This window comes from Triticum aestivum, chromosome 3D (genome assembly GCF_018294505.1).
Source record: "Triticum aestivum cultivar Chinese Spring chromosome 3D, IWGSC CS RefSeq v2.1, whole genome shotgun sequence".
Classification (NCBI taxonomy): domain Eukaryota; kingdom Viridiplantae; phylum Streptophyta; class Magnoliopsida; order Poales; family Poaceae; genus Triticum; species Triticum aestivum.
In genome coordinates, this window is record NC_057802.1 from 558,842,543 (window position 1) to 558,853,695 (window position 11,153).

Below are 11,153 nucleotides of genomic sequence, written 5' to 3' on the forward strand. Positions count from 1 at the left end.
TGTGACCAAGGAGTTGATCACGGGATGATGTGAGTTACGGAACGAGTAAAGAGACTTGCCGGTAACGAGATTGAACAAGGTATAGGGATACCGACGATCGAATCTCGGGCAAGTAACATACCGTTGGACAAAGGGAATTGCATACGGGATTGATTGAATCCCCGACATCGTGGTTCATCCGATGAGATCATCGTGGAACATGTGGGAGCCAACATGGGTATCCAGATCCCGCTGTTGGTTATTGACCGGAGAACGTCTCGGTCATGTCTGCATGGTTCCCGAACCCGTAGGGTCTACACGCTTAAGGTTCGATGACGCTAGGGTTATAGGGAAAGTATGTACATGGTTACCGAATGTTGTTCGGAGTCCCGGATGAGATCCCGGACGTCACGAGGAGTTCCGGAATGGTCCGGAGGTAAAGATTTATATATGGGAAGTCCTGTTTTGGTCACCGGAAAAGTTTCGGGTGAAATCGGTAATGTACCGGGACCACCGGGAGGGTCCCGGGGGTCCACCAAGTGGGGCCACCAGCCCCAGAAGGCTGTGTGGGCCAAGTGTGGGAGGGGACCAGCCCCAGGTGGGCTGGTGCGCCCCCCCACCAAGGCCCAGGCGCATGGGAGAGTGGGAGGGGGCAAACCCTAGGTCCAGATGGGCCTTAGGGCCCATCTAGTGGGGCGCCTCCCACTCTCCTCCCCTTGGCCGCCCCCCTTGATGGGATCTAGGGCTGGCCGCCTCCTCTTGGGGGTGGAAACCCTAAAGGGGGCGCAGCCCCCTTCCCCCCTATATATACTTGAGGTTTGGGCTGCCATACGGACATGAGAACGTCTCCTTTTGGTGCAGCCCTACCCCTCTCCCTCCTCCTCCTCTCCCGCGGTGCTTGGCGAAGCCCTGCGGGATTGCCACGCTCATCCACCACCACCATGCCGTCGTGTTGCTGCTGGATGGAGTCTTCCCAACCTCTCCCTCTCTCCTTGCTGGATCAAGGCGTGGGAGACGTCACCGGGCTGCACGTGTGTTGAACGCGGAGGCACCGTACTTTCGGTGCTTAGATCGGAATCAACCGCGATCTGAATCGCTACGAGTACGACTCCCTCATCCGCGTTCTTGCAACGCTTCCGCATCGCGATCTACAAGGGTATGTAGATGCACTCCCCTTCCCTTCGTTGCTAGTAAACTCCATAGATTGATCTTGGTGATGCGTAGAAAATTTTGAATTTCTGCTACGTTCTCCAACACGGATCCCATCAGAACTCCGAAGTTAAGCGTGCTTGGGCGAGAGTAGTACTAGGATGGGTGACCTCCTGGGAAGTCCTCGTGTTGCATTCCCTTTTTAATTTTTTTGCACCGCGTGCAAAACAAAACGCACGAGCGCGACGTATGTTTAGCACGTTTTATTATTTTGCACGTTTACGGTAAGTTTTAGCTCGCTGCTCATTATTCACGCGTCTAGCGGCGGCAAGCGTGTTCTGAAAGGGGTCGAAACCATGGTAAATAGGCACTGGTGCAGTTGAACCGTGGTAAAACTCGTCTCCGTAGTTGAGCGGGAGCGGCCAAAGGAATGTGCAATCGTGTGTGTAGTGGAGCTGGGAGGGGCAAGCATAAGGGACGAAGACGGGGGTAACATGTCGGATGCGATCATACCAGCACTAAAGCACCGGATCCCGTCAGAACTCCGAAGTTAAGCGTGCTTGGGCGAGAGTAGTACTAGGATGGGTGACCTCCTGGGAAGTCCTCGTGTTGCGTTCCCTTTTTAATTTTTTTGCACCGCGTGCAAAACAAAACGCACGAGCGCGACGTATGTTTAGCACGTTTTATTATTTTGCACGTTTACGGTAAGTTTTAGCTCGCTGCTCATTATTCACGCGTCTAGCGGCGGCAAGCGTGTTCTGAAAGGGGTCGAAACCATGGTAAATAGGCACTGGTGCAGTTGAACCGTGGTAAAACTCGTCTCCGTAGTTGAGCGGGAGCGGCCAAAGGAATGTGCAATCGTGTGTGTAGTGGAGCTGGGAGGGGCAAGCATAAGGGACGAAGACGGGGGTAACATGTCGGATGCGATCATACCAGCACTAAAGCACCGGATCCCATCAGAACTCCGAAGTTAAGCGTGCTTGGGCGAGAGTAGTACTAGGATGGGTGACCTCCTGGGAAGTCCTCGTGTTGCATTCCCTTTTTAATTTTTTTGTACCGCGTGCAAAACAAAACGCACGAGCGCGACGTATGTTTAGCACGTTTTATTATTTTGCACGTTTACGGTAAGTTTTAGCTCGCTGCTCATTATTCACGCGTCTAGCGGCGGCAAGCGTGTTCTGAAAGGGGTCGAAACCATGGTAAATAGGCACTGGTGCAGTTGAACCGTGGTAAAACTCGTCTCCGTAGTTGAGCGGGAGCGGCCAAAGGAATGTGCAATCGTGTGTGTAGTGGAGCTGGGAGGGGCAAGCATAAGGGACGAAGACGGGGGTAACATGTCGGATGCGATCATACCAGCACTAAAGCACCGGATTGTTGGAAATATGCCCTAGAGGCAATAATAAATAGGTTATTATTATATTTCCTTGTTCATGATAATCGTTTATTATCCATGCTAGAATTGTATTGATAGGAAACTCAGATACATGTGTGGATACATAGACAACACCATGTCCCTAGTAAGCCTCTAGTTGACTAGCTCGTTGATCAATAGATGGTTACGGTTTCCTGACCATGGACATTGGATGTCGTTGATAACGGGATCACATCATTAGGAGAATGATGTGATGGACAAGACCCAATCCTAAGCCTAGCACAAGATCGTGTAGTTCGTTTGCTCAGAGCTTTTCTAATGTCAAGTATCACTTCCTTAGACCATGAGATTGTGCAACTCCCGGATACCGTAGGAATGCTTTGGGTGTGCCAAACGTCACAACGTAACTGGGTGGCTATAAAGGTGCACTACGGGTATCTCCGAAAGTGTCTGTTGGGTTGGCACGAATCGAGACTGGGATTTGTCACTCCGTGTAAACGGAGAGGTATCTCTGGGCCCACTCGGTAGGACATCATCATAATGTGCACAGTGTGACCAAGGAGTTGATCACGGGATGATGTGAGTTACGGAACGAGTAAAGAGACTTGCCGGTAACGAGATTGAACAAGGTATAGGGATACCGACGATCCAATCTCGGGCAAGTAACATACCGATGGACAAAGGGAATTGCATACGGGATTGATTGAATCCCCGGCATCGTGGTTCATCCGATGAGATCATCGTGGAACATGTGGGAGCCAACATGGGTATCCAGATCCCGCAGTTGGTTATTGACCGGAGAACGTCTCGGTCATGTCTGCATGGTTCCCGAACCCGTAGGGTCTACACGCTTAAGGTTCGATGACGCTAGGGTTATAGGGAAAGCATGTACGTGGTTACCGAATGTTGTTCGGAGTCCCGGATGAGATCCCGGACGTCACGAGGAGTTCCGGAATGGTCCGGAGGTAAAGATTTATATATGGGAAGTCCTGTTTTGGTCACCGGAAAAGTTTCGGGTGAAATCGGTAATGTACCGGGACCACCGGGAGGGTCCCGGGGGTCCACCAAGTGGGGCCACCAGCCCCAGAAGGCTGCGTGGGCCAAGTGTGGGAGGGGACCAGCCCCAGGTGGGCTGGTGCGCCCCCCCACCAAGGCCCAAGGCGCATGGGAGAGTGGGAGGGGGCAAACCCTAGGTCCAGATGGGCCTTAGGGCCCATCTAGTGGGGCGCCTCCCCCTCTCCTCCCCTTGGCCGCCCCCCTTGATGGGATCTAGGTCTGGATGCCTCCTCTTGGGGGTGGAAACCCTAAGGGGGGCGCAGCCCCCTTTCCCCCTATATATACTTGAGGTTTGGGCTGCCATACAGACACGAGAAAGTCTCCTTTTGGTGCTGCCCTACCCCTCTCCCTCCTCCTCCTCTCCCACGGTGCTTGGCGAAGCCCTGCGGGATTGCCACGCTCCTCCACCACCACCATGCCGTCGTGTTGCTGCTGGATGGAGTCTTCCCCAACCTCTCCCTCTCTCCTTGCTGGATCAAGGCGTGGGAGACGTCACCGGGCTGCACGTGTGTTGAACGCGGAGGCACCGTTCTTTCGGTGCTTAGATCGGAATCAACCGCGATCTGAATCGCTACGAGTACGACTCCCTCATCCGCGTTCTTGCAACGCTTCCGCATCGCGATCTACAAGGGTATGTAGATTCACTCCCCTTCCCCTCGTTGCTAGATTACTCCATAGATTGATCTTGGTGATGCGTAGAAAATTTTGAATTTCTGCTACGTTCCCCAACAGTGGCATCATGAGCTAGGTCTATGCGTAGTTTCTATGCACGAGTAGAACACAAAGAAGTTGTGGGCGTCGATGTTGTCAATTCTTCTTGCCGCTACTAGTCTTATCTTGTTTCGGCGGCATTGTGGGATGAAGCGGCCCGGACCGACCTTACACGTACGCTTACGTGAGACAGGTTCCACCGACTGACATGCACTAGTTGCATAAGGTGGCTAGCGGGTGTCTGTCTCTCCCACTTTAGTCGGAACGGATTCGATGAAAAGGGTCCTTATGAAGGGTAAATGGAAATTGGCAAATCACGTTGTGGTCATACGTAGGTAAGAAACGTTCTTGCTAGAAACCTACAAACCACGAAAAAACTTGCAACAACAATTAGAGGACGTCTAACTTGTTTTTGCAGCATGTGCCTTGTGATGTGATATGGCCAGAAGATGTGATGAATGATATATGTGATGTATGAGATTGATCATATTCTTGTAATAAGAATCACGACTTTCATGTCGATGAGAATGACAACCGGCAGGAGCCATAGGAGTTGTCTTTATTATTTTGTATGACCTGCGTGTCATTGAATAACGCCATGTAAGTTACTTTACTTTATTGCTAAGCGCGTTAGCCATAGAAGTAGAAGTAACCATTGGCGTGACAACTTCAAGAAGACACAATGATGGAGATCATGATGATGGAGATCATGGTGTCTTGCCGGTGACAAAGATGATCATGGTGCCCCGAAGATGGAGATCAAAGGAGCATGATGATATTGGCCATATCATGTCACTATTTGATTGCATGTGATGTTTATCATGTTTTTGCATCTTATTTGCTTAGAACGACGGTAGCAAGTAGGATGATCCCTTATAATAATTTCAAGAAAGTGTTCACCCTAACTGTGCACCGTTGCGAAGGTTCGTCGTTTCGAAGCACCACGTGATGATCGGGTGTGATAGATTCTTACGTTCGAATACAACGGGTGTTGACGAGCCTAGCATGTACAGACATGGCCTCGGCACACACGCAATACACTTAGGTTGACTTGACGAGCCTAGCATGTACAGACATGGCCTCGGAACACAAGAGACCGAAAGTTCGAACATGAGTCGTATAGCAGATACGATCAACATGGAGATGTTCACCGATGATGACTAGTCCGTCTCACGTGATGATCGGACACGGCCTAGTTTGACTCGGATCATGTATCACTTAGATGACTAGAGGGATGTCTATCTGAGTGGGAGTTCATTAATCAGACGAACTTCATTATCATGAACATAGTCAAAAGGTCTTTGCGAATTATGTCTTGCGCTTTAAGTTCTACTGGTTTAGATATGTTCCTAGAGAAAATTTAGTTGAAAGTTGGTAGTAGCAATTATGCGGACTGGGTCCGTAAACTGAGGATTGTCCTCATTACTACACAGAAGGCTTATGTCCTTAATGCACCGCTCGGTGTGCTGAACCTCAGCGTCGTCTGTAGATGTTGCGAAACATCTGACATACACGTTTTGATAACTACGTGATAGTTCAGTGCGGTTTAGAATTGTGGCACCCAAGACGTTTTTGAAACGTCGTAGAACATGTGAGATGTTCCAAAGACTGAAATTGGGATTTCAGACTAGTGCCCACGTCAAGAGGTATGAGACCTCTGACAAGTTTCTTAAGCCTGCAAACTAAGGGAGAAAATCTCAATCGTTGAGCGTGTGCTCAGATTGTCTGAATGCCACAATCGCTTGAATCGAGTGGGAGTTAATCTCCCAGATGAGATAGCGATAGTTCTCCATAGTCACTGCCACCAAGCTAGTAGAGCTTCGTGATGAACTATAACATATCAAGGATAGTTATGATGATCCTTGAGCTATTCGCGATGTTTGACACCGCGAGAGTAGAAATCAAGAAGGAGCATCAATTGTTGATGGTTAGTAGAACCACTAGTTTAAGAAGGGCAAGGGCAAAAGGGATAATTCATGAAACAGCAAGTCGTTTGCTGCTCTAGTGAAGAATCCCAAGGTTGAACCCAAACCCGAGACTAAGTGCTTCTGTAATAAGAGGAACGGTCACTGAAGCAGTACTACCCTAGATACTTGGTAGATGAGAAGACAGGCAAGGTCGACAGAAGTACATTGGATATACGTCATATGAATGTGTACTTTACTAGTACTCCCAGCAGCACCAGGGTATTAGATACCGGTTCGGTTGCTAAGTGTTAGTAACTCGAAATAAAAGCTGCGGAATAAACGGAGACTAGCTAAAGGTGAGATGACGATATGTGTTGGAAGTGTTTCCAAGGTTGATGTGATCAAGCATCGCATGCTCCCTCTACTATCGAGATTTGGTGTTTGCGTTGAGCATGATTGGATTATCTTTATCGCAATACGGTTATTCATTTAAGGAGAATAATGGTTACTCTGTTTATTTGAATAATACCTTCAATGGTCTTGCACCTAAAATGAATCTCGATCGTAGTGATACACATGTTCATGCCAAAAAGGATGTATGATAGTAATGATAGTACCACATACTTGTGGCACTGCCACTTGAGTCATATTGGTATAGAACGCATGAGGAAGCTCCATGTGGATGGATCTTTGGACTCACTCATTTTTGAAAAGATTGAGACATGCGAACCATGTCTATTGGTATATATGCATGAAGAAACTTCATGCAGATGGATCATTTAGACTCACTTGATTATGAATCACTTGAGACATGCAAATCATACCACATGGGCAAGATGACTGAAAGTCCTCGTTTTCAGTAAGATGGAACAAGAGAGCAACTTATTGGAAGTAATACATTTTGATGTATGCAGTCCAATGAGTGCTGAGGCATGCAGTGGATATCATTATGTTCTTACTTCACAGATGATTTGAGTAGATGCTGAGAATATTTACTTGATGAAACACAAGTCTGAATTATTGGAAGGTTCAAGTAATTTCAGAGTGAAGTTGAAGATCGTCGTGACAAGAGGATAAAATGTCTATGATATGATCATAGAGATATCTGAGTTACGAGTTTGGCACACAATTAAGACATTGTGGAAAGTGTTTCACAATTAATACCGCCTGGAACACCATAGTGTGATGGTGTGTCCGAACATCATGACTGCACCCTATTGGATATGGTGCATATCGTGATGTTTCTTATCAAATTACCACTATCGTTTATGGGTTAGGCATTAGAGACACCCGCATTCACTTTAAAAGGGGCACCACGCAATTCCGTTGAGACGACACCGTTTAGAGACACCTAAGTTGTCGTTTCTTAAAAGTTTGGGGCTGCGATGCTTATGAGAAAAAGTTTCAGGCTGATAAGCTCGAACCCAAAGCGGATAAATGCATCTTCATAGAAAACCCAAAACAGTTGGGTATACCTCCTATTTCAGATCTGGAAGCAAAAGTAATTGCTTCTAGAAACGAGTCCTTTCTCGAGGAAAAGTTTCTCTCGAAAGAATTGAGTGGGAGGATGGTGGAGACTTGATAAGGTTATTGAACCGTCACTTCAACTAGTGTGTAGCAGGGCACAGGAAGTTGTTCCTGTGGCACCTACACCAGTTGAAGTGGAAGCTTATGATAGTGATCATGAAACTTCGGATCAAGTCACCACCAAACCTCGTAGGACGACGAGGATGCGTGCTACTTCGGAGTGGTACGTGATCCTGTCTGAGATATCATGTTGTTGGACAATACTGAACCTACGAGCTATGGAGAAGCGATGGTGGGCCCATATTCTGACAAATGGTTAGAAACCATGAAATCCGAGATAAATGGATCTTTGAGAAGAAGACGGACGTGGACGGTAATGTTACCGTCTATGAAGCTCGACTTGTGGCAAAGAGTATTTTCACAAGTTCAAGGAGTTGACTACGATGAGTTTTTCTCATCCGTAGCGATGCTTAGGTCCGTCGGAATCATGTTAGCATTAGCTACATTTGTGAAATCTAGCAGATGGATGTCAAAACAAGTTTCCTTACCAGTTTTCGTAAGGAAAGGTTGTATGTGATACAATCAGAAAGGTTTTGTCGATCCTAAGGATGCTAAAAGGTATGCTAGCTCCAGCGATCCTTCTAAGGACTGGAGTAAGCATCTCGGAGTTGGAATGTACACTTTGATGAGATGATCAAAGATTTTGGATTTATACAAAGTTTATTAGAAACTTGTATTTACAATAAAGTGAGTGGGAGCGCTACAACATTTCTGATAAGTATATGTGAATGACATATTGTTGATCCGAAATGATGTAGAATTTCTGGAAAGCATAAAGGGTTGTTTGAAAGGAGTTTTTCAAAGGAAGACCTGGATAAAAGCTACTTACATATTGGGCATAAAGGTCTATAGAGATAGATCAAGACGCCCGATGATACTTTCAAAGAACGCACACCTTGACATGATTTTGAAAGAGTTCAAAATAGATCAGCAAAGAAGGAGTTCTTGGCTGTGTTACAAGGTGTGAGTATTGAGTAAGACTCAAGACCTGACCACAACAGAAGAGAGAGAAAGGACGAAGGTCGTCCCCTGTGCTTTAGACGTAGGCTCTACAGTATGCTATGTTGTGTACCGCACATGTAGTGTGCCTTGCCATGAATTGGTCAAGAGGGTACAATGGTGATCCGGGAAAGGATCTCATGACAGCGGTCGAACTTATCCTTAGTACCTAGTGGATTAAGGAATTTTCTCGATTATGGAGGTGGAAAGGAGTTCGTCGTAAAGGGTTACGTCGATGCGAACTTTGACACTAATCCGGATGACTCTGAGTAGTAAACCGGATTCGTATAGTAGAGCAATTACTTGAAATGGCTCCAAGTAGCGCGTGGTAGCATCCACAAGATGACATAGATATTCATAAAGCACACACGGATCTGAAAGGTTCAGACCCGTTGACTAATAACCTCTCTCACAAGCATAACATGATCAAACCAGAACACATTGAGTGTTAATCACATAGTGATGTGAACTAGATTGTTGACTCTAGTAAACTCTTGGGTGTTGGTCACATGGTGATGTGACCTGTCAGTGTTAATCACATGGTGATGTGAACTAGATTATTGACTCTAGTGCAAGTGGGAGACTGTTGGAAATATGCCCTAGAGGCAATAATAAATAGGTTATTATTATATTTCCTTGTTCATGATAATCGTTTATTATCCATGCTAGAATTGTATTGATAGGAAACTCAGATACATGTGTGGATACATAGACAACACCATGTCCCTAGTAAGCCTCTAGGAGACTAGCTCATTGATCAATAGATGGTTACGGTTTCCTGACCATGGACATTGGATGTCGTTGATAACGGGATCACATCATTAGGAGAATGATGTGATGGACAAGACCCAATCCTAAGCCTAGCACAAGATCGTGTAGTTCGTTTGCTCAGAGCTTTTCTAATGTCAAGTATCACTTCCTTAGACCATGAGATTGTGCAACTCCCGGATACCGTAGGAATGCTTTGGGTGTACCAAACGTCACAACGTAACTGGGTGGCTATAAAGGTGCACTACAGGTATCTCCGAAAGTGTCTGTTGGGTTGGCACGAATCGAGACTGGGATTTGTCACTCCGTGTAAACGGAGAGGTATCTCTGGGCCCACTCGGTAGGACATCATCATAATGTGCACAATGTGACCAAGGAGTTGATCACGGGATGATGTGAGTTACGGAACGAGTAAAGAGACTTGCCGGTAACGAGATTGAACAAGGTATAGGGATACCGACGATCGAATCTCGGGCAAGTAACATATCGATAGACAAAGGGAATTGAATACGGGATTGATTGAATCCCCGACATCGTGGTTCATCCGATGAGATCATCGTGGAACATGTGGGAACCAACATGGGTATCCAAATCCCGCTGTTGGTTATTGGCCGGAGAACGTCTCGGTCATGTCTGCGTGTCTCCCGAACCCGTAGGGTCTACACACTTAAGGTTCGGTGACGCTAGGGTTATAGAGATATTAGTATGCGGTAACCCGAAAGTTGTTCGGAGTCCCGGATGAGATCCCGGATGTCACGAGGAGTTCCAGAATGGTCCGGAGGTAAAGATTTATATATGGGAAGTCTTATTTTGGTCGCCGGAAAAGTTTCGCACTTTATCGGTATTGTACCGGGAGTGCCGAAAGGGGTCCGGGGGTCCACCAAGGGGGTCCACCAGCCCCGGGGGGCCACATGGGCTGTAGGGGGTGCGCCTTGGCCTATATGGGCCAAGGGCACCAGCCCCAAGAGGCCCATGCGCCAAGAGATAAGAAAAAAAGGAGAGTCCTAAAGGGGGAAGGCACCTCCGAGGTGCCTTGGGGAGGAAGGACTCCTCCCTGGCCTCACCCTTCCTTGGAGGAAGGGCCAAGGCTGCGCCCCCCTCTCCCTTGGCCCTATATATTGTGGGGGGAAGGGAGGGCAGCAATACCTAAGCCCTGGCGCCTCCCTCTCCCTCCCGTGACACCTCTTCCTCCCCGCTTGCGCTTGGTGAAGCCCTGCCGGGATCCCGCTACTTCCACCACAACGCCGTCGTGCTGCTGGATCTCCATCAACCTCTCCTCCCCCCTTGCTGGATCAAGAAGGAGGAGACGTCACTGCTCCGTACGTGTGTTGAACGCGGAGGTGCCGTCCGTTCGGCGCTAGGATCATCGGTGATTTGGATCACGACGAGTACGACTCCATCAACCCCGTTCTCTTGAACGCTTCCGCTCGCGATCTACAATGGTATGTAGATGCACTCTCCTTCCCCTCATTGCTAGATTACTCCATAGATTGATCTTGGTGATGCGTAGAAAATTTTGAATTTCTGCTACGTTCCCCAACACTTATCACCACCACCATTAACACCCACCATAGCCAATCCCAACCATACACTCACCCCACCCGAGACGTCCCCAACACCCTCGA

The 11,153-nt window shown here is 47.7% G+C and overlaps 2 non-coding genes and 1 pseudogene across 2 annotated transcripts; all 3 read left to right on the forward strand.

The window, feature by feature from the left end:
- Positions 1-1,207: 1,207 nt before the first annotated feature.
- On the forward strand, positions 1,208-1,326 carry LOC123081116 (uncharacterized; annotated as a pseudogene).
- Positions 1,327-1,627: 301 nt separating this feature from the next.
- LOC123081243 (5S ribosomal RNA) lies at positions 1,628-1,746 on the forward strand. Its single transcript, XR_006438713.1, has one exon. It is a non-coding gene; the product is annotated as a 5S ribosomal RNA (ribosomal RNA).
- A 301-nt stretch (positions 1,747-2,047) lies between these two features.
- On the forward strand, positions 2,048-2,166 carry LOC123081099 (5S ribosomal RNA). The gene has a single exon (XR_006438623.1). It is a non-coding gene; the product is annotated as a 5S ribosomal RNA (ribosomal RNA).
- The last annotated feature ends 8,987 nt before the right edge of the window (positions 2,167-11,153 follow it).